The sequence below is a fragment of the Alligator sinensis genome, unplaced genomic scaffold (genome assembly GCF_000455745.1).
Source record: "Alligator sinensis unplaced genomic scaffold, ASM45574v1 scaffold454_1, whole genome shotgun sequence".
Classification (NCBI taxonomy): domain Eukaryota; kingdom Metazoa; phylum Chordata; order Crocodylia; family Alligatoridae; genus Alligator; species Alligator sinensis.
Genome location: NW_005842095.1, coordinates 452,005 through 479,436, shown reverse-complemented (window position 1 = coordinate 479,436; position 27,432 = coordinate 452,005).

The following is a 27,432-nucleotide window of genomic DNA, read 5'->3' as shown; positions in this document are numbered from 1 at the left end:
CCCCCCCCCCCCCTGCCAGTGCAGCCATGCCTCCCACCCCCCCCGACAGGACTCATGAATACAGTGTCTTATTCGTGGATTTTGCCATTCACAGGGGATACGAGAATGTATCCCCTGCGAATGGCGAAGGTCTCCTATATAAAGTTTCCATTCCCGGCAGATTCTTGTGACAATGAACATACATTTTTTGGAATTTATTAGCCATGAAATATATGTTAAGGGAATTAAAACATTACAATTTGCAAAACACTCCAGCAAAAAAAGATTTATTCACAGTGCAGAACTATTAGTTTATTTGTATGCAGCATGGTGAGCATTACCAATTACCCTTTATTTTGATTCTATGTGAAATAATTTTGCAGGTTAAAGTGTGGTGCTTGATTCAATTTGAAAAACCTTGAAGCTTTTAGCTATGGTGTTCTATTTGAAACTTTATAGATGTTGATCAAAGACTTGAGCTAATGTTTTATTCTATTAATAAATGCATAATACATTGGATATTTCTTTACAGAGACTAGCAACATCTACTGGTTCCTAAATACTTTACTTTTTGATTCACTATTTAATACAAATAACACAGAATATCAGAGTGTGATTATACATCTACATAGTAAACAACCTATAGCCACATCTATTTCACAATTTATATGTATTATCTAAAAGTCTTTAGAGGGGCATTTGTCAGAGAGGTAGATTGCCTCACAAAATGAAGTGATCCTTTATAATACTGAACTGAAATAAGAGGAAATAAGAATGAAAAATTATATCCACAAAAGTTAGTGTGGCAGGTCTTTGAATCCCTTATAGAATAATCCTTGGTCCTGCTTGGCTTCATTCCTACCACTTGAAACAAATGACTCATGAGCATCACAGGCTGCTAACCTATGCTTCCATTAATGAATTATGAATAATTTCTTGCCTGCCTTTGTTTAACCATTCTGTGCACAAAGACCCTTTCCTGCCTTTCATCTGTGTATGCAAATCTAGTTGCTATGAACATAATCATCACTGTAGATCCAGAGTAGTGGAAAGATTCACAGACTGCATCCAGACAAGCATGGCTGTGAAGTATGTGGCTCCACAGACCTGTCTGCAGCACCACACACGGCACATTCAGGCATCCCCCACACTGCTACCTTGCAGTGCGAGGAGTTCCCAGGGTCAAAACAACCTGTGCAGAATAAAATGGTGCAGTGCATGTGGTAGCATGTACCACCCAAAACTAGAGCCAGACTTTGGCTGCTCTCCAGGTTCCCGGCTGCAAGAGTGCTGCAGCTGCAGCTTCCCCAGCCCCCAGGACCCCAGGTAAGGCTGTTGGGGCCAGTACAGTTGCTGGCCCCAGCCTCCTCTACCCCACCTAAGGTAACATGCCTCATACCAGAGTGTGCATGGCACAGACATTCCCTGGGGACAAGTAGCAGCAGTACAAGGTAGAAGAGCAGGGTTAGGGTGCAAAATAAGCTGCATCTCTCATCAACTTTTGAGACAGACAGATCCAGGGGTGTGCAGTGGTGTGATTATTGCCACCAGATGAATGTACGTTACCATCCCCTTCGAGAACCGGCGCCAAGCCTTCACCGACGCCCGGGCTCGCAAGCAGGAGAAGCATGCCCCGCTGGCCGACATCCTGAGGGGCCGCGGCTATGATGTGATGGTCGACGCGCTCATCGTGGGAACGCTCGGAGCCTGGGACCCCAGCAACGAGAGCATCCTGTGTGCCTGCCTCATCTCCCGCTACTACGCCAAGCTCATACGCTGCCTCATGGTGTCCGACACCATCCGTTGGTCCCATAACATCTACGTGGAATGCATCACGGGCCACCGCCAGTACACCAACCCCACCAGACAAATTGCCGCTGGACCAAACCCAGAGGGGACCGCCTGAACCCCCCGTCTGCACCAGATTGACCATCACTTTGAGAGGATTCTTCAACAATGTACGACCCTGTTCCACCCGAAGAGGACCCCCGCGATGAGACTTTATATAGACTGAGACACTTTTTCATCAGACCACTTCTTCCACCATTGCGGACCATTGTAATAGGTTTGTGTGCATCTATCTTCTTTTACTCTCAGCATCGCAACCCCCCTCCCTCCCCTTCCCTCTTTCCCCGCCACCCCCGGGCTTAGTTGGCTAACATTGTATCGCCTGTAACCTAGTTGCGTTTCCCTCCTCACCCCCATCCTTCTATTGTTAGTCCCTTGCTCGGGCGCCATGCATTTCCCTACCGGCTTTGTCAGCTTTTTTTGGATTCACAATCCTAAACATTTACTAATAAAAGTCAATCTGAGCTGTCTGCCACCTCTGCATCCTCTGTCAGCATCCTGGATCCACTACTAGGCTTAGTACTCCTAAACTACTTGGCTAATTATCTTAGCTCTATCTGAGGTCCCTGCTAATGTAAGCTACTTCTGCTCTTAATACGTGGTTCTGACGGGAAACAAAAGCACTCGCCTCACTCAGGCAAAGCAGCAGTGCTTCCTGATTCTCCCATGTGCATGAGCCTTGGTAAACTAGATGAGCCAGTCAGGTATTTATTAATATAGGCAAGTAGGTATCTCAGTCAAATCTTTAAAAAAAGAAAAGATAACTTAATTATTTGGGTGATTTATTTAAGACAGCTTTAGTCTTGCTCTGATTATGTTGCTGGTATCCTTAATATCCCCAAAGATTAATTTTAATCCTCCCAATTTAAACCAAATGACTGAAACTTTAGGATCAGCACAAAGGAAGATTAGAGAGATTCTTAATACCTCATATTGATATAGTCTAAATGAAATTCTCTCTTGAACTGACACAGTTGAGAAATCTATTAAGTCCTGTTTTAGAAGCTACTGCTCTGATTTTTGTGACTGTATTCAACAGCACAAAAATTATCAGCCACGCATAAGTTCTAGTTGTTTTAAAGTAATGTGAAACACCATGCATCAGGGTTTTTTTAAAGAAGTGTATCCCTTCTGAGTACACTTTTGGCAGAATGGGGTGGGGTGGTGGCAGATAGACACAAAGCAGGGGTGGGGCTTGCATGCTGAGGCTGCAGCAGCCTGAGGTGGTGGATGGCAGCAGCAGCCACTGTGTGCGAGCCCCCCTGCCATGTCCAGCTGGCCAGGCGGCACCTGCACGGGCCCGCATATGGGAGCCACTACCCTCGCCCCCCACCCCGGGCCCTCCTCCTGAGAGGCAGCAGCAGCATATGGCAGTGGGTGATGGTGTTCTGTCCCCACTCACTCGTGCGTACCCCCTAGCTAATTTCTGTGTACCCCCGGTTGACAACCCCTGTCATACATAACAGACAGTTATGGAAAACACACCCAAAGTGACAGTTTAGAAGTTGACTTTTGCAAAGGAGCATGTGAATTTGACTCATAATGCTTTATTTATTCTTACCTAATGCACCTGTGAATAGCATCATTATCCATTTAATTCTCTATTTATCCTGCTCTCATTTTGATTTTGATATTTTGTGCCAATCACTTGCATAGTTTGATTATGCTCTATTAAAGTATTTCTTCATTCAGTTTTTAAATTTTCTGCCTTTCAATTTCCCATTATTGTTGCCTTAAGAGAGGATAAATGGGAAGGTAAATACATAGAATCTATATGATGTACATCAGCAGTGGGCTGGAGGGCCACTTAGTGAATTTTGGTGAGCTGTCGTAGGCCACACCCTTGATAGGTGCCACAGCCCAGTTTGCCATCTTGGGACTGGAAGTCCCTCCCTTAACTCCTGACCTTTGCCACCAGAAGTCCTTCCCCTTGCCCTTGGAAGTACTCCTTTTGGGAAGGGAGGGTTGCTATCTTGGAACCAGAAAAAAAGCAAACAAATCATATATTAAAAGTTAAACACCTACTATAACTTACTTTAATTTGATTAATTTGATTACAAAAAATATTTTTGTCATGATTTTTGTTTGCACAGTGTATATAGAGATGATTGCATAATAACTCAAAAATAAAGACTTAGTCCTGTATATTGTTTGTGGGAAACAATGTGTGGGTTGTAGCTGGGGGTGGGGGTAAGTGTGTGTGTATGGTGGGGCATGCAGGGTGTGTGTGTGTGGAAGGTTTGTGAGAGGGTGTGGCTGTGTGTGGGGGTGTAGAGTATGTTGTGGGGGGCAAAGTGTGGGTGTGTGGGGTTTGTGGGGTGTGAGGGAGGATGGAGGGTGTGGGGATCTGCTCGGCTTCCCTGGTGTCCAGCTGCTCCTCCTCATCTCCCTGCTGTGGTACTCACTCCGGGCAGCAGGTACAGAAGTGGCGGGGGCAGGGGAAGGGTGAGCTGCGGCTGGGCAGGAGTGTGGAGCATGGGGCTGGTGGGAGCACAGAGCTCACACCCAGGCCGGTGGCAGGCGTGTGAAGATTGGGTGAGAAGCGTTTGGGTTTGATGGAGTGTGGGGAGTGGGTACGGAGACTCCACACACACTCTCCCCAATGGCGCATGGCCTCTGACACCGCCAACAGCAGCAGCAGGCAGTGGGTGCTTGGGGCACCTGTGGCCCATGGAGCCACTGCTGCCCAGTAGCACATGGCTCCAGATAGCATTGTATGTTGTGTTAAGGAGCAGAGCCAGGACAACCCTCCTCTATCATGTGGGGCTCTGCGCAGTGCACATGCAGCTCCTGGCACTTGTGTACCACCGGGGGAAGCCCAGTGCGATGGAGCCAGCTGCCTTCCCCACCCTCTGCCATGCAAGTCCTGGGATTCTGCTGGGAAGTAGGGGGTGGGGCTCCCCTCCACTTTCAGTGGAGTCCTGGAACCTGCATGGCAGGCAGCTGGGAAGGTAGCTGGCTCCATTGCGTGGGGCTTCCCCCAGTGGTACACAAGTGTCGGGAGCTACACATGAATACTGGGAGTCCTGCATGATAGAGGTGGGCTGGCCTGGCTGTGCTCCTTGCCATGATATACAGCACTGGCTGGAGCTGCATGCCACTGGATGGCAGTGCCTACACAGGCCATAAGTGCCCTGAGTGCCTGCTATCTGCTGCTGTTGCTTCTGCTGCTGGTGGCAGCAGAGGCCATGTGCCATGGGAGGAAAGTGTGAGAGGTCCCCACACTGCCCATCAAACCCACACAATGCCCACCCAAGCTCCACACTCCTGCCACCCACCTGGGCATGGGCTCCACTCTCCCACCAACCCCATGCTCCATACTCCCATCCAGCTGCAACCCACCCCCACCCCTGCCACTTCTCTACCTGCTGCTCAGAGCAAGCACTGCAGTAGGGAGATGGAGGAACCAGTGGACACCAGGTCCCCCAGCAGCTGCAGCAGTGGCAGCAAGAGCTGCACTCAGAAACTGTGTGCTGGCTGGGTGGGCCCTTCTACGCATGTAGGTGGGAGTGAGGTGCAAGTACTGGGTGGGGTACAATTTGTTGGTGGGCACCCTCACACCAGACGAAATGGCCTGGTGGGCTGCCTCCAGTCCTTGGGCCATATTTTGCCCACTCCTAATCTATATTTATCCATAAGAAAGAAACACCAAATTTGGTACTGCTGCACCAGATTGATAGAGAAATTAGTATAGGGACAGTATAGGCAGCAGTCCCACATTTTAAATATTAGTATAGGGACAGTATAGGCAGCGGTCCCACATTATAAATAAGTTTCATATGCTGCTCCATTTAAACCTCAACAAACTATCACCCAACAACAATTTCAGATTACATAAAAAAAATAGAGTAGGAATACTTTTGAGGTTCTGAGAAGTAATGGATCCAAAATGAGTTAAGTATTCAAATCCATTAAAATTCAAAGGAATTGCAAACTCCTCTAAGCATCTTAAAAGATATCAGCCACAGATATTTTTGAAGGGGAATACCTATACTTGGAAAAAAGAAATTAATATACCATATTTCATTGTGTACAAGTCAAAGTTTTAACCCAAATTTTTAACCTTAAATTTCTACCTCGATTTATACAACATATTGATACAAACTCATACCCTGCACTGGTGCCCTGTCACACCCAGCCCACAGGGAGGTGGAATGCTGGCATCTAGAGGCTTCCCCCCCAGCACGGACTGAGGCCAATGCAGGTTCCTACCACCCCTGCCTCTGTCCAACACCGTGGAGCCAAGCTGGACACCCAAATCACACACCAATCAAGTTTGGCCTGGGAACACTTACCCACGGCCCAGTGACTGCCCTGCAGGTAGATCTTGGCCAATGAGGTGGAGCCATCACTGAATGGTGCAGGAGCCATGGCACCACTACCCACTGTTAGCAGCACCAGGGATCAGAGCAGCATTAGTAAACAGCGTACCACCAGCAGCACCAGGGAGCAGAGTGGCAGCAGCAAGCAACACTACAAGTGTTGCAGTTGCGAATGGTGGCAGAGCAGCAGAGTGACTTATACAACAGATCTATGAAAATCCTCTTTTGGAACAGAAATATGGGGTCAACTTATATACTATGTAGACTTGTACACCATCAAATATGGTAAGTCATTTTTAATACATAGCATATCTGCCATGTTTAACTGTCTATATTTTTCATTTTGTTTCCCATTTTTGCTAGTTATCAAAAATTAATCTTTCTTTTGGGAATTTGTTTAAATCCATCCTTTCCTGTTCGTGTAGTTTGATACAAGGTTATAATGTGGAAGTTCTGACTTGACTGTCATTTTCTGCGTATCAAACTACAATTTCATTACAAGAAACAGCTGAACAAGAAAAATCTTATTCTAACACAAATTTCTATCAAAGATGAGCCAAGATAGATCTTATTTTACAAATTATTATCTATCTTACAGCTGACAATTAGCTTCAAGGGAATTCATCTCTGCATCCAGAAAGAGTCAATGAGGTTTTGTGTGGGGGGCAAGTCTCTGCATTGTTCATTGCAGAAACAGGGCCTAAGCAGTTATATACAGTAATTATGTACATATTTTGTGTGCGTCACCTTTCTAAGGCGGAGTACACGTGTTCAAGTGATCTGTGAGAATTCTCCCAATTTTGTTCTCCTGGTAGAAAAACTTACCCAGGGATGCCTGAACAAGCATTTGAATGCTGAGCACCTAAAGAGTAGAGGGCTTACAGTGCTGATGTTGTGTGGCCAGGGGGCTTCTGTGCACACATCTCAGTATGGTCTACAGGTTTCCTCAGTCGCCTGGCAAGAGATGGCTACAGTGCACAGGGCAACCTTAATTGCCTGACGCAGTGTTATGCTGGGCCATGGGTAGCCAGGTTTGGGGGTCACCCAGCAGCCGAGATCCAAGGGAAGTGTGCAGAGTCTGATTGTTAGGAAACCAGGAGATCTGAGATCCAAAGAATCAGGCATAGCATGAGGTGAGAAGGCTAATCAAGTCTAGGTATCCAGTAGATCAAACCAGAGCCAGGTCAGGGAACCAAAGTGTCAGGCCAAACTTGGGGTCTGTGGGCAAGCTGGGCTGGGTATCCAGAGAATCTATCAGAGAGCACAAACCAAGGGTGCAGCAGCCTAGGTACAAGGTTGAGCCTTGTTGCCTTTATACTTCCAGGTGCAAGGCCACAACCAGACATATAAACTGCTTACCCATTATTGAACAGCAGTCCCACTCTCTAAAATCTTTTGTACACTGATGGAAAGATTACTGCTTTTAAAACATGTGATAAAAAGTTTTGACAAAGGGCTTTTGAACTGTTTTAGTCAGTTTTTTTTCAATTTGAGATACTGGTAAACTTAGGCCCCTGCTATGGATTACATATTTTATGCAATTAACTGGTTAATCACACAATAAAATTAGAGCAGCCACATATGCAAAGTATGACTGGTCACAAGTACAAAGTAATTATCACACCATTAAAAGGTTTAACCACCTATAAAAAGCCAAACAGCTATATAGTGCTTGAAAATGTGTAAAAACTGTAAAGCTGGCTTCTATCCACCTATAATTTGAACATGTAGCAGGGCCATAGGAGTTCTTAGCTTATTTTATATGTCACGGTCTTTTAGTTTTGATTTCAAGCTTGTATACCTCGCTCCCTTTAGTGATCACATGTTCAAAAGGCCACAGTCCACCCACTAATAAACTCAACCACTCATTACTGCCCCAGGCTTACTGAAGCCCAAGCAATATTTTTTTGATATTGGCATTAAATATTATATCAGACTAAGCCTGTTGTTATTACAGTACCTCATATTTATTTGCTGTGGTAATCAACTGTTGCCACATAACCCCTCAGATAAATTATTAAAATTCCTACTGTAGCCCCAGATAAAATCAAGTGATAACTGACAGTGCCTTAAAGAGAAATTTCAGATACATTCTCAATTTTGAATGCCTGGCCTAACTAAACTAAATTCCTAAAGTCTTTGAGAATTATGTACCTCAAGAAATGCTGCACAGAAATATAAAAAAAACAAAAGCATACTTTGAGGCAATGGTGTATTTTACCTAACTAATTTGTTTAGATAATATAATTCTGTTATTCTAAATCCAGATTATTTTGATTTTAGCTATGTAATTCTTTAATTTGGGAGGGAGAGACAGAAAATTAAATGATTAGTATTCTTACAATCTATTTAGAGTATTCTCTACTTCATCCAAACCATTTACCAAAATTTCAACATGTAGTGAAACTTTATAAATATACAGACACATCCTCTCTGTCTCTCTCTATATATATACACACACAAGACAGAAATGGTAAGTAGGTGCAAATAAATAATATGTTGCTGTCTGGTATTTACTCTTCCTTTTCTCTCAGATTTTTTTTCCTCATACTTGTCCTTTTTTTCTTGGATATCTGATTTGACAGCTGCTTTCACAGACATTGACAGGCTGTCAGAATCCTGTTATTTTTTAGGGGCAATTATGTCCATTCCTTCATATGAAACAGTACAGACAGCTGTAACATTTAATAGCTGTTTATTTAGTTCATGAAAAGCTCTGGACATTATCTTAAATAGTATAACATCCCCTCTACATTGAATGCTGTGGTTAGATTAGTTAAGGATCGTTCACTTGGCTACTCATACCTTTCCACCCCTTTTTCTCCCTACCTTCAGATAAATAATGGCAAAATGTAGGCTTCAGGATAATGTGGGTTTTTTTCCTCATTTTAGCTTTGCACATGCGTAGGATTCTTGAGCTCAATGTAAGAGAAGGACATACTGCATACATTAGACATACTGATGAACAGATAAGAGGACTTAAGTAGTTGTTTTACATAGTCTTCGTACTTTCAATAGTGACTTTTTTTACCCCCTTGTGTCGAGGGGTAAACCTGTATGGTCAGGGTCCCTGCCTTCTGGACATTCTGCTTATGCGCGCCATCAGGATAGAAAACTTGGAATGACACCATCATCTACCTCAGATTGTTTTACTCTTTTCTGCCGTGTCTTGATGGAAATATTTCTTCTGTCAGGAGCTGAGGGTAGCATAGGTCATTTCCTCCAAGTCTTTCCTGGGGTCTTCCTTGTGGGGCTCCTTGTCCCCATATACCTGACCCTTACCACCACTTAAGATGGTACATGTCATGGTTTTCTTTCTAGTGGGGAACAACTGTGCCTCTGCCAATTATTCACAACTGTAACCTCCCATGAAGTTCACTTGAACGCTTCGCCTTTGCCAGCTTCTCAGATGCAGCTGCTGCTTTGTGGGTCAACAGCTTGCCCTCCGGTGAGATTCTCTAAAAGATCCCCAGGCCTGGAATGGATAAAAATAAATTTGATTTGATTTGATTAAATTTTTTTCATACACAGTCAATTAATTTTATAGCATATCCTCATTAGTCGTTGCAGACAAATGAACCTTTTTGGTTTTATGTATATCCTAATTCTTTTTGGCCAATATTTGAACTCTTCATGTGTTGTAGCAGAGAGGGTAATATAGATTATGGTCTGTTTATTATTTGTGTCAAGATAGATATACAAGCTTGCCAAATGTGACTAAAAATAGCATGCATACATGCAGATAACACAAAAGTATTGTCTTGCTCATCATTAGAATTAATATTAATAAATACGTTTGCATGCAAATATTATAATAGCAGGGATAATTAAGATTAAAGGAGTTCTACTATACACCAGTTTCAGGGTGTATATGCTTCCTGAAAAATGTTACTGAAATACTTAATTTGGAAAATGCCCCATAATTTTTTTTAATTTCATTTAAGCACATAGCATTATGATAAAAATACAAATGCATCTATACAGGTACAGTTCTACTGACTGAGGGATAGTAGGTTTCACATTTTCAAAAATGTTATTTAAGCATAAGATATACTGCCTTACCTACTAAGCTGATGAACTGGAAATATCAACAGGATTCAGTGGTCCCAGAAGTCTTGAAGGAAAATAGATACAAACAATAAATCATTAAATAATTACAATTAATTGCAGAGCTCCAGGAGATGCAAAGTTCCTTCTTAGCAATGAAGGGATAAGAAAATGGGGATAACCTGGCTGTGAATACAGAGAGGCAGAAATTAGGAGGAGTGAAATTTTGGAACATCCTTTTAGTAGGAGTAGCTGAGGTATAAAAACCTACTTCTGGGATGGAGATGGATCAGTTTATATGCAGGATTATATGATGAGATCACCAGGGACAGCAAGGGACTGGATTCAGTGATTCACACCTATGCTCCTACTTGGTCTAGTTGTGTTGCTTTCTAAAAGTGACCTTGAGAGGGAAAAAGAAAAAGAATATGTTATAGCAAAGTTATAGTTATTGCAGCTAATAAAAGGGCTATTTTTAAGTATTTAGTAACTACTATTATGCATTGATTTTCCATTGTCAAAAATAAGACTGCTTCATGTAAAATCACTGCAAGGGTCTAATATTTACCAGTAAATATTGTTTTCCAAACCTTTTAAATGTGCCACCACATACAGATAACTCCCATTTTAAGCCTAATACCTCAATTCAGCAAAAATAATTTTTATATTAGTTTATGCTCAGCAAGAGGTTATTTTTCTCTTATAAAGTTTCATTATAAATGTATATACATAATATGGTATTAATATCCAAAACTGAAGAGCTCTTTTCTAAGGCCTGATACAATGTCCAACTGACTTGTCAATTAATGTCACAAAAGAAGGACATCCATTAGCTTCAGTGACCTTAGAACTAGAACCAAGAAACTCTGATGTTTGAGTATGCTCTCATCAGGAAAAAAATAATTCTAACAAGGTTTTGAAAAATTGTTCCTATACTTATAATGAATTGTTTGGAACAGTCTATGTTAAAATTGTAAACAAATATTCCAAAATGACAAAATTAAACCTATTCATATAATTCTATTTCTGCTTCTTGGGTGTGTCTACTCATGCAATTAATGCTATTTAGATTTATATGCAGTAAATTACTGTGCAGTAAACCAGCCCTGGAAAGCATCTACATGTGCACCCTGTTGGGAGCAGATTTACACCTTATAGGATTAAGCAGATCCAGGCCAGGCCTGCTTCTGCTCTGCTTTGATCTTCTGCAGCAGTCAAGAGGAGCTACCATCTCTGGATGCTGCTGCACAAGTGCCAGGAGGCTCCAGGTGGGGCAGACTCAGCCTGGCAGGGGTCTTCAGGGAGGAAAAGGCTCAGGTTGTCAGGGGCCTCCAGGTGAGACAGGCTCAGTCTGGCCTGGTATGCTGCCCTGGGAGCCTGTAGTGATTGCACCATGGATGTTCCCCACCCCCAGCAACGGTGGACAGGGCACCATATCCGCAAGGCATTCACAGACCACCTCCTCCCACACCCCCCACAGTAGGGCACCTGGGCAGCTGCCCATAGACCCCAGGCCTACAGCACACCCCCAAGAACACATGGTCTCTAGACAGTTTCCAATCAGCAATATTTATTTCCTTCCCCAGCAACACTCCCTCCCACCCCAAACAACAGCCCCCCCTGAACCGCAATGCCCACCACAAATAAAACATCTTCTTCCCCATGCAAGTATTTACAAGATTGTGGTTGGTGCAGTTTCAGGGGGTATGGGCTGGAGGCACTTATGGTGCACAGATTGGGGAAGAAGGTGCCTGGCACCCAGCCTCTGGTGGCACCACTATGGTTATGGACACTGCAATGAGACCAGTGGCCTGGGGGCTTGGCCAGAGATGGGGGTGGACACTGTCTAGCCTGCTCCTCTTCCTCTATGGGGCCAAGCCCTAGCCAAACTGTCTTTGAACCTCAGCCTTGCCCCGGACCACAACGAGGTCAGCAGTCTACTCTGCTGCTCAGTTTGGTCTCTGGACTGCTCTCCCCAGGGTTGAGGATGCTGCCATCATTGGATCTATATCTGGTAGGGACTCCAGGTGCTGTCATGTCTGGGTACTTATCCACAGCACAGGAGCACAGTGCCCAGGAAGCAGTCAGCCGAGGCCTGGGAGTCAGGCTGGGACTGTAGTGCTGCTGAAGCCAGCATGTGCCCACCACACCAGTACACAGTGTCCAGGGGCAGGCAGCAGTTGGCCAAGGCCCCAGAGATCAAGCTACGGTCTATGAGTCAGCAAGGGACAGCTAAAGAGCAAATTTGCTCCTGGTCAGTGTCTACACATGTGCTACTGCGCATTAGCTAATGTGCTGTAAATCTACTACCTGTAAATACGGCCTTGCCCCAGATCACAATGGACCACAGTAAATCTACTACCTGTAAATACAGATAGTAGATTTACTGTGCATTAGCTTATTTTACTGTGCAGTAGCTCAGCACACAGTTACATAGTGATGCTTTACTGAGCTTTATATAGTCTACTGAGTAGTAAAACATCTTGTGTAGACATGCCCCTTGTGTGTTGCAACGCAATAGTTCAAATAAGTTCCCTAACTGAGTTAGATTATCACTAACCATCCCTCCACTCACTTCTTTATCTCTGTAGACAGAGATGACCTGAGCAGAGTGCAAGGCCCAGGGCAAATCAGCCTGTGTGGGGCCCCACCCTAAGACGCAAAGAAGCTGGTGGCAGATTCAGTGGAGGGGGTGCTGAGCAGCCGGATGTGCTCTATTCAGCTACAGATTCCACAGCGGTGGGGTGGGGGGGGAGGGGGTGCCAAAAAGCCAGATGTGAAGCCAGCAGTGGCGTGGAGTCACTGCAGCCGCTCCGCCCAGCTCCGCGGGGCCCCCCAAAGCACAGGGCCTGGGCAGTCACCTCAACTCATGCCCCCCTTAGGGACAGCCCTGTCTGTAGATATCTACTTCCCACTTTCCACTTCCTTTAAAGAAGTAAATGAAATTAAGCAGAAGGCAGGGTAGAGTTGTACCTTATAGACTGATTATTTCATAGATACATAAGATTCTAACAAAGTAAGCTGTTGCACAGGGAAGCATATGCATCTGTGAATTAGTTTAGAAGGTATAAGTCTTGTCCTGCCTTCTGCTTCACTTCATACTAACATGGCTAACTACCTCACTCTGTTAATTAAGTTAAGTAAATGAGTTGTACCTGCTACAACGAGCTATCAGAAACTCACCATCTCATCAACACTTGATATTAGGATTAGTTAACAGGAGTGTTTGGTTACCCATTCACTGGAAGAAAGAAGATTATTCTTTCAAATACTTCTAAGGGTTATTAATGCAACAAGAAATTATGTTTTATCACAGAATGGCCAAAGAATATACTGAATTCTGGAACTGGATCTTCCCTTTGTTACTAAAACAGAATCAATATCTCTATTAGATATTTTCATGACAGTTCAGCTAGGCAAAAACATGTGCATTTTATCTAGTATATATGACACTTCTATTTGTCCTTACATTTAGAAAGAACAATATTCACTGAAGAATGAAGATAATGCTGATACATCACAAACCCTTTATTTTGTTTAGTCACCTGATTTTAAAGACTTTGAAGTACTAACTTGTAGAAGACTTGACATTTTTCCTTTCTTTAGAATGATGACAGGATCAAATTTCATATAATAGTTTTTCCAAAGTGTATTATATTCTGCATTTTGTTCAGCCAATCATTTGAAATTATAGAACATTTTTTTTTTAACAACTGTGACACACAGGAATAAAATAGTCTATAGTGCTAGGGTCCAGTAGCTAAAGCAGTCATATATGAAGGATCCCATACAAATTATGGGAGCTTTACAAATTATCTGCCAGCTTTTTTCCAAGTGCTGTAGTATGACGTTATTTGTTTGGTACAATTGCTGTTGGCTTAAGTTCTAGTTGCCTACATCTTAAAACATTGTCTAGCAGCAAAAATCATTTGCTATAACAGATATCAGCAAAAGCAGCTTACATAATGCAATATCCAGTTGTTATATGTTTATTAATCTTCCATTTTGGGACATGACTATTGTGAATTGATTTAATATGACATTGGTATTCTCAGATGCAATAATAAAATGCTAGACTATTTTCATCACAAAATCATATCAATTACAATTCTTACTTAACTCAAATGGTTATATATTGCACACATTTTTTCTCAACATATCTGTTTTAATATTTATTCATCACTCTGAAAATGAAGAGGTCAAAATAAAACTAAGCCAAACTTGGAGGCCATATATAACCACCAAAATTAAAAAAAAACATTCTAGATCAATAGCTGACCATTGATCTGAGATGTTGAACTTGAGCACAAAAACTGAGTAATTCACTTGAGCAAATGTAAGTCATTTTGTCAACTACCCAGACATTACACAATTATAAAGAAATAAGTTATAGCACATGCTTGAACATTAGATAGCTAATTTATCCACAGCAAACCTTTTTTTCCTTTTTAAAATCTTCATTTAATCTGCTGCATAAAATTCCAATTGCTATCTAGATACTTGGAAAATAATAACTCTTCTGATTTCCACTGAACAGAATGCTACATTCAGCATTTTAATTACTATGAGTTGGAAATTAATTATATTTTGAAGAAGTAGGGCTTCTAAACTAAAATCAAACAAGTAAAGTATATAACCACCACCCAAAAGTTACATATTTTGAAGAAAAGTATATAATATATTAATTGGTGCACACTAAATAGAGCGTTACGTTATGGAAATCTATGTATATATAGGTGACTGAATTAAATTATTTTATTTATAAGTTTTATTTATTACACTATTTCCATCTACAATGATTTCTTATATTAAGCAGACACAAAAAATCTAATTTTAGTAGTTGATGCATTTAGGAGACCATATTTCTGCCTGCTTTCCTTGCAAATGTATTGATTCAAAGCAAGTTATTTCTTCATCTTTGGTTCACTATAACTCTGATTATTCATCATGCAATATTTATTAAGCATTTAATAAGCATCAAAATCTATTTAGAAGCCGCTTACTCAGGAAAGAGCATAGCAATTAATTATTTTTCCTCCCACAAGCATTAAACTCCTTCAAGCCATGCATAAATTTCTGGAGCTATCCATTTCAAACTGGACATAATCAAAGACATAGCAGACCAGGTCAGGTCCTAGACTACGGCACCAGGTAGTACAGCTTGGGGAGGAGGAGAGCAGCCAACAGTGGGGAAAGAACACATTAGGGACTATTTAGAAAAGGTGGACACATACAAGACCATGGGGCCAGATGGAATGCAAATAAGGGTGCTGAGGCAGTTGGCTGATAAGATTGCAGAGCCACTGGATATAATCTTTCAAAAATCATGACAATCAGGAGAGGTTGCACATGATTGGTAAAGGTCAAACAGTGCCCATATTTAAGAAAACAAAAAAGGAGGGTCCAGAAAATTAGACCAGTCAGCCTCACCTTAGTCCCTGGAAAACTCATGGAGCAGATCTTCAAGAAATCCATTTCTAAGCACTTGGAGAAGGTGATTAGGAACAGTCAGAATGGATTCACCAAGGGCAAGTCATGCCTGACCAACTTGATTGCCTTCTTTATGAGATGACTGGCTCTGTGGATGCAAGAAGTCCAGTGAATATGATATACCTTGACTTTAGCAGGGCTTTTGATATGGTCTTCCACAACGTTCTTGCAGGCAAGCTAAGGAAGTATGGATTGGATGAATTAAAGTAAGGTGAACAGAAGGCTGGATGGATGGTCAGGCTCAAAGAGTAATAATCAATGTCTCAATGTCTACCTGGCAGCTGGTATCAAGTGGTGTGCCCCAGGGGTCAGTCCTGTAGTTGGTTTTGTTCAACAACTTCATCAATGACCTGGAAGATGGCATAGAGTATACCCTCAGCAAAACTGCAGATTACACCAAGCCAGGGGAAGTAGTAGATATGCTGAAGGGTAGGGAGAGGATTCAGAGTGTCCTAAACTAATTGGAGGATTGGGCCAAAAGAAATCTCATGGGGTGCATCCACACATGCAGGCACATATGCTTGCAGAAGCTCAAATAGAAGTGGTGCAAATTTGAGCTGTGGCTTTTTGCCTCAGCACACATGCCCGGACATGCACTTTGGTGTGAGGCAAATTGTGCCACTTGGAGCAAAATAACTCTGCCTGTCTCCTCCCAGATCTGCAGCCAGGGGGAGCTAGAGGCTGGGGTCAGCACCTGTGCTGGTCCCAGCAACATAAAAAGCTGCCCTGGCAAGTAGCTCAGGGCCACTCACTCTCAAGAGCTTCTGGGGTCCAGGCAATTGGTACCTGGGGACACTTTGTGTGTCGGCCTTTGTGTGGCACTACTGCCATTTGTGCCCCTGCCTGGTCATCTGGGCAACCAGCAGCCAAAAGATGCTCTCAGTGTGGTGGCCTGCTTTGAACTCTCTTCATCAGGTGGCTCCTATCTCTTCCTAGCCTGCTAGGATGCAGTGTCCTGTCCCCCACCCTCCTGTTCTGTGTGGGCAAACCCTCTGATCTCTACTGCTCAGGGGGTGATTTTGGCACGAAACCAAGTCACCCTCTCACCCGTGCTGTGACTTTCCCAGTCCCAGGGGTGCAACCCCATGCAAACAGCCTACAGAGAGTATGCCATGTATGGACAGGTCCAGGAGTGGGATCAGGGGAAGGAGGATGTGGGGAACAAAGTAGGAGGCCAGATTAGGTCCCCACAAAAGTGCCTTTCCTTACCACTGCCACCCAGCCACCCCAGGAAGCATGATCAGCACCCCCAACACCCTAAACATGATTAAAACATGAGACCTTCCTTAATTAAACCAACTGCATCCACACCTGAGGACAGGAGGGTGATCCAGGCAGATCTTGACAGGCTCATGAAATGGGTGGATGAGAACCTGATGGTGTTCAACAATGAAAAATTAAAAGTTCTCCACCTTGGGAGAAAAAACCTGCAGCATGCTTATAGGCTTGGCAGTGCTACGCTGGTTAGCACTGCAGATGACAGGGACTTGGGCATCATGATTGACCACAAGATGAACATAAGCCTTCAATGTGATGCTGCAGCTAGTAAAGTGAGCAAAACACTGGCTTGCATCCATAGATGCGTCTCAAGCAAATCCCGGGACATCATTCTCCCATTGTACTCAGCCTTGGTGAGGCCGCAGCTGGAGTACTGCATCTAGTTTTGGGCTCCACAATTCAAAAAGGATGTGGGGAAGCTTGAGAGGGTGCAGAGGAGAGCCACACACATGATCAGAGGTCAGGAAAACAGACCTTATGATGAAAGGCTGAGAGCCATGGGACTCTTCAGCCTGGAAAAGCACAGGCTCAGGGGTGATCTGGTGGTCACCTATAAGTTTAACAGGGTGCTCATCATGATCTGGGGGAACATCTGGTCACCAGAGCGACCCAAGGGATGTCAAGATCGAATGGTCACAAACTCTGTCTCGACCGATTCAGGCCGGACCTAAGAAAGAACTTCTTCACTGTCTGAGCATCCAAGGCTTGGAATAGACTGCTTCCAGAAGCGATTCAAGCACCCATTTTGAATGCCTTCAAGACACATTTGGATGCTTATCTTGCTGGCATCCTATGATCCCTGCTGAATTCCTGCCCCTGGGGCAGGGGGGCTGGACTCAATGATCCTCTGGGGTTCTGGGGTCCTTTCCAGCTCAAATGTCTATGAAATCTATGAAACTCCCTCTCCCTCCCTTGGGGGTGTGATCTTCAACCTCCGGGGGTATATCCAATGCAAACATCCCACAGAGCACATGCCAGTTAGGCAGAGTACAGATGGTTCCAGGAATGGGGTCTAGGGAGGCTGGGTGGGTGGGGTGAAACAAGTTTGGGGGTCAGATCAGGTCTGCATGAGCTGTGTTTTACTTCCTAAGCCAAGGGCAGTATCTCACTGAAAAATGCCTTCCTTCACCTCTCCCACCTCCAAGCCACCCCAGAAAACATTACTAGCACCACACACACCGCCCCCAGTCCCAAATCCCAGTTAATTAAGACCTTTTAAAAATTAATTTCCTCTTTATTTCTTTTTAAAAATCACTTTTTTTTAAACTTCTTTTTATTTTATCCTTCAGTGGCAGAGTGATTTCATTTCACTACCCTTCCTTCCAGCCCTCCCCATTTCCTTTCCACCTCCCTTTTTAGTACCCACCCCCATCCCATTAACTCTCCATGTCCCAGTTTCATATTCCTGCCCTCCTGCCACTCACAAACACATCTCTCACCCCACTCCACCCTAAAGCAGGGGGAAAAGCCTGTCCTGACTCATCAGTCCTGTTGTAACAGCTCACAGCTGTAGCTTCTAGTCAAGTCCCTGCTTTCCAGCCCACCAGTGGCAAGGCAGCTGTGCAGGTGGGAGACAGTAGGAGAAAGATTATAGCCTTAAGGTGCGACTGCTTCAGACTTGAGCTACTACTAACACTTATCAACATTTGAAAGGCTCAAAATGCAATATGTAACAAGGTCCTTAGATTGAGAATGATTAACCCCTTCATAGATTAAGTTTATCCTATCTAACAAATGCAATGGCAAATGACTGCACATGTGCTTCTGGCTAAGTTTAGGTGGCTTAAAGCAAGCCACCTAAACCTAGACCAGGTGCAGTGAATGTTTGTACATAGCCTTAATGTACTACAACTCAAATGAAGTTAGGCAGAGAATAACTTTATCAAAGTAACCTCCTCACCACAAATGTTCAATTAAGGGCAACACATACATTCATGAATTTGAAATCATGTTGAACAGAAGGGCTGGTGAAACAACTCACTTTTTGATATCCAGCTAGTATTTTGAATGGCATTCATTATTGAAGTTATGTAGGTCTCTGAAGGCTAACTCCATATTTCTTGTTTATTGGAATCTAAAAGCTTTGTTACACATTTATTTTAGGCAGCTCAGGGAGCTTCTAACACATTCTCCACATATTAAGATGTGTAAGCTTTAAGCACCCTTTAGGTATCATACTGTTATGCCACTCCAGGGCAAGTTTCTCTCTGAACCGTGTAACCCAGCTTGTGTTCCACAAATGTGTGGCCAAACCCCAAAGATAAGCCACCAAAGTTTCAGTCATCCAGCATCCCAGAAGGTAGTGTTTCCTCCCCCCACCCTCCTGTTCTGTGTGGACATTTCATAGCTCAGGCACGGCTGGTAAACTCAGACTGGTAGGGTGGTAGAGCATCCCACAGGAGGGGAGGCGGTTTGCACCTTTCCCGCTAACGTATGGAGTGCCTGGCCGGCTGCAACCCCCCAACTTCCAGCCGGGTGCAAACCCCACCTCGCTCCTGTTGGATGCTCCACCGTCCCACCAGTCCGAGTTCACCAGACGTGCCTGTCATAGCTGTAGCTCCTAGCCAGGCCCCTGCTCATTAGCCTTTTAGTAGCAAGTCACAGCTGTATCATTTGGGGACAGTCCACGAACTTTTTTAGCCTCTAAACTCAACCTAACACTAACACTGATCAACATTTGAGAAGCTTAAAGTGCAACATGCAATAAGGCCCTAAACATCTTAGTTTAGATGCTGAAACATGCTAACTTCCGGATGCTTTCATGGAAAGTGAAGTTCCTGTACTTTGAAAAAAAACAACTTTATCTTTTCAACTGATCTGTTTTTCCAAATGGGATGAAAATAAAGTCTCTGTTTAATGAGAGGTACTCTGGTTCCATGGAACCATTACAGTTCTTCATCAATGTCATTTTACCTCAATTTCTTTTTCCTCAATTTCATTTCCCAGTTTAGATTAAATGAGCCAATTTCTGCTTTCATTTCTACCACTGTAAATCTTAAGTAGCTATTGAATTAGATTTATATTTTTGGAACTAGGGGAAGTACCTAACTTAATAACTCCATGCTAGTATTCCCTATAGGAGCAAGCATAGAAAACCACTGTAATAGTATATGCAGGTTCACATTTAATCAAGATTTTACCTTGAATATCATACTTGTTTAATGTTTTGCAGAGCTCTGACCTTCCATTTCGTGGTATTGTTTTGTCACAGAGCCAGACATCTACTAAGTTCCAGCAAGTCAACTAATTTAACCAAAATAAAATTCTCAATATAAATTAAACAAGATTGGTGTTTTGAACACATTTGTCACTGTGAAAAGGCTATTAATTCTGAAACTGTGACTCAGGGGAAAATAAGTCTCCGGCCAACCCAACAAATTTCCAGTCACTGTAATAACTGCTGTGGAAAGCAAGCAGTTAACAAACTGTTCTTTTTCTAGATAACAACTGAACCTGCACAACTATCCAAGTCTATCTTTGCACTTGAGTGGAGAGTGAAAGCCTGAGGGACTCCACAGCCCCACAAGAATCATTAAGGTCTTGTCAAGTCCAGCAAAAAAAAAAAAACCAACAAGAAAACGTGTATTGGTTTCAACATTAGGGAGCTTCTCAGAAAGAAAAAAGAAACATACATGTAATAGAAAAATGGTTCAGCATCCAGAGAAGAGCATGCTTATGCGGCCAGGGTCTGCCGACACGAGACAAGGAAAGCCAAGGCATGCATGGAAATCAAGCTGGCAAGCAAAATTAAAGACAACAAAAAATCCTTCTATAGGTACAAAGGGAGCAAGAAAAAAAAAATCAAGCTCCACTGTGGCACCCCTGTTGAACACAGAGGGGAAGCCCACAGTTGACCCCAGTGAAAAGGCAGAGCTGCTTAATGCTTGCTTTGCATCAGCATTCCTGAAACCAGGTGAGAACTCTTTACCTGTCCAGAAGCATAGACAATACAGCAATGACAACAGTCCACATAAAATCCATCTCAAACAGGTGAAGATACTCTCAGATCATTTTTCAAATTGGATGTTTTCAAATCGGCTGGACCAGATGACCTGCATCCAAGAGTGCTGAAGGAACTGGAAAAGCTCATAGCGGTGCCTCTGGCAAATCTGTTTGAAGAGTTGTGGAACTCAGGAGTGGTTCCAAACAACTGGAAAAGGGCTAACATGGTACCCATCTTTAAGAAAGGGAAGAGGGATGACTCTGCTAACCATAGACTGGTGAGTCTGACTTTGGTCCTGGGAAAAATCTTTGAAAAAATTGTCAAGGAGGCCATCAACCACAAGCTCGCAACTGGTGGGGTACTGAGAAATAACTAGCATGGCTTTGTCAAGGGGAGGTTATGCCTAACAAACCTGGTGTCCTTTTATGACCAGGTAACTAACCAGCTGGACATGGGACAGGTGGTGGACATCATCTACCTAGATTTCTGCAAGGTCTTTGATACCATTTCCCATGAAATCCTCTCAGTTAAGTTGGAGAGTACTGGCCTAGACCAGCGTACAGTGAAGTAGGTTGGCAACTGGCTCAGTGGCTGATCCAAGTGAGTGGTAATTGATGGGGTGACCTCATCCTGGAGGGCCGACTCCAGTGGTGTCCCCCTGGGATCAGTGCCTGGGCCCATGCTCTTTAACATCTTTATCAATGACTGGGATGAGGGAGTGAAAAGTGCAGTGATTAAGTTTGGAGATGATACCAAGCCGTGGGGACAAGCTGGCACATCCAAGGACAGGACAAAGATCCAGGACAACCTTGACAGGCTGGTCCTATGGGCTGAATGCAATAAGATGTGGTTCAACAGGGACAAGCGCTGGGTCCTTCATTTGGGTAGGAAGAACCCTCACCATATCTATATGATGGGTGGTGGTCCACTGGCTGGCACTGCATCTGAAAGGGACCTGGGTGACAATTGACCAGAAGATGAATATCAGCCACCAAGGTGATGAAATCACCAGCAGTGCACATAGAACTCTGGTGTGCATCAGCAGATGTGTCCCCAATAGATCCAGAGAGGTTCTGCTCCCTCTCTATTTGGGAATTGGTGAGGCCACAGCTGGAGTACTGTGTCCAGTTCTGGGCACTGCACTTCAAGAAGGATGTGGACAAGCTCAAAAGGGTGCAGAGAAGGTCAACCCACATGATCAAGGGCCTGGTAGATAGATCTTATGAGGAGACACTTTGGGATCTGGGTTTGTTCAGTCTGGGTAAAAGGCGGCTGAGGGGTGACTTGATAGCTACCTACAAATATGTCAAGGAAGAACACCAGGATCTAGGTGAGCAACTTTTCAGAAAAGCACCCCCTGGGAGGACGAGGTCCAGCAGGCACAACCTAGTTGAGGAAAAGTCTAGGCTAGACATACAGAAAAAATTATTTTCCATGCAGGTAACTAGAATCTGGAACACAGATTGGACTTAATGATCTTACAGGTCCCTTCGGTTCCTTCTTTTCTACAATTCTATTAACTAACATTTCAGTCATATGACTTGCTATACGAAACTTTCACACTTTAAAATGATTTTTCATTAGATTCACTCCTCAAACCTAGGGTTGAATTTGATAAATACTTTTGGATGTATGAGCCACTAGAGTCAATGATTTCTTTGAATATGGTCTTTCTCGTGTTCTCCCCATTTCCTTTATAGCCAGCATCAATTGTTTTATTAAGATATGCTGGTCCAGATGACTCAATTTTAAAAGTCACTAGTAATTTTTTTTTTAAGTGTAGCATTAAAATTAATGCTAAAAGTAATGCTTTGAGAAAAGAAAAGGTTAGTCTGTCATGCATCCATCCCTGATGAAATGGGTTTGTTAGAAAAGCAAGATTATTCTGTAATGTTCTAACTTCCCAACTCACTGAACTAAAAATTCAGAAGAGCCATTTTTTGCCCTTTTACAGAAGAACCGAAAACCTCTGTGTCAGGATTTTTTTTCATTCCCCATCTGAAAATAATTAATAGTCTTCCATCTGCATCGTCAGTGCCTGTTGAACAATATTATGTTATTGAGCAGGACCATGCAAGTTGGTCTTTATCCTGGTTCCCTTAGCAATCTGTAGAAGTAAAGAATTGGCTGTAAAAAGCTCATTACTTTTTGAGCTTTAATGAATACCCCATGTTGAACACTCATCCCCAGAAGTTGTCTGAACAACTGCTAATCTTTGCTGGAATTTTCCAGGTATGCTGGGCATGAGAAATTAATCTTTGTAGTTTCCCCTGTCTCTGCTCCATTGGGAGGAGAAGTCCTATGGTGTACTGTGTACACTATCATTACAAAAGCCAGCTTTTCAAACCAAGTAAAGCCAAGTGTCATTGAATTCAGCGAGATATTTTTTAACTTATTGGGAAATGGTACTCACTGGAAAAGTTCACATGACATATCCATACAATGCCTGATTCTGATGGTAATACTCAAAATAACAACTTACTTCCATTTATATGTGGCTATATTTCGAGTATGATACTATTCAGTGTAAAGATGTCAGTCTCACTGACCGACTACATATTTCATCATGAAAATGTATCTTTTTGAGTGTTTAATTTTACCAATTTTACAAACAAATCTGGGTGTTGAAGATAAATTTCCTTGTGCATATGCAACATTTTTCAGACAAAATTCCTAACTTGGTATCAGAAAATGCCCCCAATTTTGCAAAGGTGCTTTCTGATTATTAAGTCACTGGGCTAGTCAAAATGCTTCAATATGCTAGAAAAACCTTAGTAGTTAACATTTTAAAAGGTACCTATTAAAGTGGCTAGGTTCAAACTCATCATAAATTATTTAGTAGCTTGCTATGGTGTTAAAAAGCCTTCTTTTGTCTGAATTGTGATATCATCCATATGGCAGACATTTCCCTAAAAGGGAATCCAAATAATTATCCAGCTTCAATTTTCTACAGGAACCAGTCATCCAAACAAGATGACAAAGAGTGAAGGTACAAACATGCCAGTATGTCACATAGTTTTCAGTCTAAAATTATGAAATTGACAGATAGGTCATTCTTTCAATCGTCATTTAAGAATCTTATGTACAAAATATGCACTTAGTAGAATTGCTACTCAAAGGCTTCTAAATCATTTAGGTTTGTGAAATAATTTTTTTTCCTTGCTCAGTCATAAGCCTTGAACAAAACTTCTGGAATACAAGTACTGGAAGATGAGTTGAGAAATTAAAGTAAACTTATTCATTTTTTTTCTGTTGATTTGGTCAGAGAAGAATTGAAAGAATACAAATTTGGGAGGGGCTGAGCTACAAAATATTTTTTGCAGATGTTAGTAGGCCTTAAAATTGTTCTACATGGAACTGCAACATAAATGAAAGATAAAAAAATAATATTTTTAATCTAAATTACTTGATTATGATTATAAAACCAAGCATTCTTTGTGTTTCATATAAGTATTCCTAAACAGTGGTTTTATCAGTGTTGTAAGCAGAAACAAGATCACTGCCATACTTCTACTTGATAGTCCTGTATTTATATATCCATAGACCAGATTAGCCTTTTTAAACACAGCATTATGCTAAGACTCATGTTGAGATGGTTGTCCACAAACGCTCTGGCTGTTATATTCTGAGTCTCTGCTTTGCAAGGTAGCTTTCCATCAATTTGTTTTGTTCCCAGGTGTATTATTTGCACCTGGCTGTATTAAAACATATTAATTGCGATTACTACCACATAATCAGGCAATTCCAAATATTCTGAAGTAGAAATGCACCCTTGACATTAGTTACTACCCCACTAATGGTTTCATCATTTGAAAACTCAATTAGCAAAGATTTTTATACCCAAAATCTTGAATGTCACTGAACCAGGAACTTATCCACAGATAAAAATAAGTTTTTCAGTGATTTTTTTTTTCATAAAAGGCTCTCCATTCTGTGCTTAAATTTAGGGAGGGTCTTAGTCTTCTTGCTTCTATCCATAAAAAAAATAAAAATTAAAAAAAATCAAAAATCCATGCTTCCATTTTTTTTTGGTCTCCTGATTGAGGGAAATAACATGTTAAGAGATTAGTCTCCGGATATGTTGGTTTTCATGCCTGAGATTCATCTGATCTTTCCTCCTGAGCTTTCCCCTGCGTTTGTTCAGCCTTCACATTCCTACCAACGGCATTTATTACAAAAGGCTTGTAAATGAGGTGGTACTTCATACAGCAAGTCCATCAGCCATCAATGACCTTAAACAATATGGGTGTGATCTATACTGAAGCAGACTTTAGCAACTAAATTCTATTTCCTTTTACAAGCTTAAATAGCACAAAAACAGCTGCAGAACCTTGGCACTTGCACACAAAATACAACTGCCTTGCACATACTTTAGCCCAATAGTGGATCAAGAGCAGAATCAGGAAGCCTAGCTTCCCCTCCAGAAGTTTTAAAACTGTATCTCCTGCTTCTAAATGAAGTTGTCTAAATGAAAAGCTACAAAGCTAGACTTTGCCCAGAAGGGTCTAGCTCACAGGTGAGTAAAATATGGCCCATGGACCAGATCCAGCCTGCCAACTGATTGAATGCAGCCCACAGCTGCTCCTGCACTACTCCACATGGGGCAAGCCGTGCTGTTCCAGCCCATTCCCACCAGCCCTGGCTCGGCCCTGGCCAGCATGCAAAGCTTACCACTGAGGCTGCTCCTGGTGTGACTGCTTGGCTTCCCTTGCTCCCAGTGGTGGCTCCTCCTCCTGCTGCACCACTTTGGGTCAGGAGGAAGCTTCAGCCATGTGGCTTCTGCTCCAGCACATAAGAGTCGGGCTCTAGCTCCTGACTGTCTTCCACCCACTTGCCCACCTGTGCACCCTTCCACTTCCTCCCTCCCGTCACCCTAGCAACTCCCAGAACTTAGTGCCCAGGCATCCTCCCCCCCCCCACACACACACACACACACACACACACACACACACATGTGCGCACACACCCACCCCACAACCCTGAACTAGGTAGGGACCACCCTGTGACTGTTGGTTTAGAAATGATATTTAAAGGTTTGTTTGTGGGAACTGACACACATGTGTGTGTGTGTGTGTGTGTGTGTGTGTGTGTGTGTGTGCGCGCGCGCGCGCGCGTGTGTGTGAGAGAGAGAGAGAGAGAGAATTATATATGTATATAGGATGGACAGCAGGGGTTAATTAATTTCTAAAGAGCTTGGGTCTCACAGTTGCACAGTTTCTCCGGCACCGAAAGCAGACAGACTATCTAACACAAGGCCCATGGATGGACATACAGCCAGAGAATTGAGGGGGCATGCCAGAACATGAGATCACAGCCTTCAAAGCAGACAGGTTGTCTAACACAACAAGAACATACAGTCTGGGAACCAAGGGAGTATGTATCATACTGTCCCATAACACGAGATAAAGTGGTACCAGCTACAAGGCCTCAGAGAAGGGGGGGACTGAGTCCCAGTTTTGGGGGAACAGACCAAATTAGGAGAAGACCCAGAAGGCTACATAGATGTTTGACTATAGAGAGATAACCAACCAGTGATAGCCACAGATCAAGACTCATCAGGATGGAAGGAAAATACAAAAGCAGAGACTTGAGAGTAATAAAGGATCCCTCCCTTTGTCTTGTCCCTCCCTCCCACCCTATCCCCATCCCCTGGGAAGGGTCCCCAGGACCACCATGGACAGAGGGCACATGGCCTGCCCATCTCATACATCCCACTTGAGGGGGGCGGGGGGGATAGGTCTTAGCATCCCACCTCCAGACTGCTGACATCTGACACACAAGAGACATTCTCAGGGTGAAGACTGCATCCTGGCCAGATGTAATTTGATTCTGATGAGAGCCCTGGGATTTGGTAGATATATATATAGAATTGCTTGATTATTGATTGTATTGCTTCTTTTCTGTTATCACCGTGTATCAATAAATTTGCCTATTATCTAATGGAAAGGTCATGGTCAGTAGGAGGGTGGGTCCCCCTTTTCCCCCCTGGAACAAGGCCTCTGGGTCCTAAATCCAGAGCCAACCGTGACCCTTCCCCATGATCCTGGCCTTGCCCACCTGTCTCACTCCTGAACACTACAACCCACTTGCCTATGGCCCATCTCACATAGGGAGTTTTTTGGTGAGTTGTTGCAGTTGGAGGCAAGGATTGCTAACCCAGTCTAGGACAACTCATCAAAACTCCCTATGCAGCCCCCAGGCCCAAATAATTGCCGACGCCTAGTCTAGCAATTACCTGTGAGCACCAAAACCTCAATATGCAGTTCTTTTTTGGCCTGTGCTGTCACTAAGTGCTCACAGTTCTTCTGGAAACAAAGAAATGCCATGGGCAGAGCAGCCATATGTCAAACTCTGACCAGAATCCAGAAATTAGGTGTTTAAGTCCTCTGGCATGTCCTCTGAACTAGCCACAAACAAACAGAATCAGGCCACTTGCCAAATGGGATTGTAGCAATCTCAAGCAGTAAAAGAAATAACATCCTTAGCCATAAATTCTCAAAATGTTTATAGGTAAACTCTGAAATG